Source organism: Notothenia coriiceps, unplaced genomic scaffold (genome assembly GCF_000735185.1).
Source record: "Notothenia coriiceps isolate Sejong01 unplaced genomic scaffold, NC01 NC01_scaffold00023051, whole genome shotgun sequence".
NCBI lineage: Eukaryota > Metazoa > Chordata > Actinopteri > Perciformes > Nototheniidae > Notothenia > Notothenia coriiceps.
The window spans coordinates 10,111-10,722 of NW_011355752.1; positions in this window are offsets into that span (position 1 = coordinate 10,111).

Sequence of the window (612 nt, forward strand, 5' to 3'; positions counted from 1 at the left end):
CGGCCCGTTTGGCCTTTTTGGCTGACCTGCCCCTCTGAAGAGAAAGAGAGTTTGTTTTTCTTTTTTTTGTTGTGGCCGAATCAACATGATGAGCCCACAATTAGTAGTGTAGCGTCTCGCCGCGGTAAACACACTGTCAGCGCTGTCATCTGCCGGTGCGTTAAGACCACCTCAGTGTCGGATTTTGGAAACTTGATTTTGAGTTTTCTCATGGCAGTTAGGGTATAAGGGACAAACCAGGGGACATTACTTCCTCTTGATACCGTTGTTTATTTACAAAAAAACACCTAAATATAGCCTAATTGTTGTTATTGTGCTTCTGTCTTTCTGTCTTTTCATCTGTAAACTCCCTCAACGGGGCCGCTCGCTCTCTTTTCTTGATTGCCCTCTCACGGGTGAACAGTTTACTGTCCCGCTTCATTGTAGGATTTCTGCCATGTCTCTACTTTAGTTTGACCATCTCTGTTATTAAGTTATGGATTACTAAATAAATAAGTAATTAGATACCTTACCGTTATTGCGCTCATAAAGAATGATAAGAATAAGAATAATGCGTATTTAACTGGTTTCATTAATTAGTGAGTTTATTTAAAGGTGGGGTAGGTAATTTTG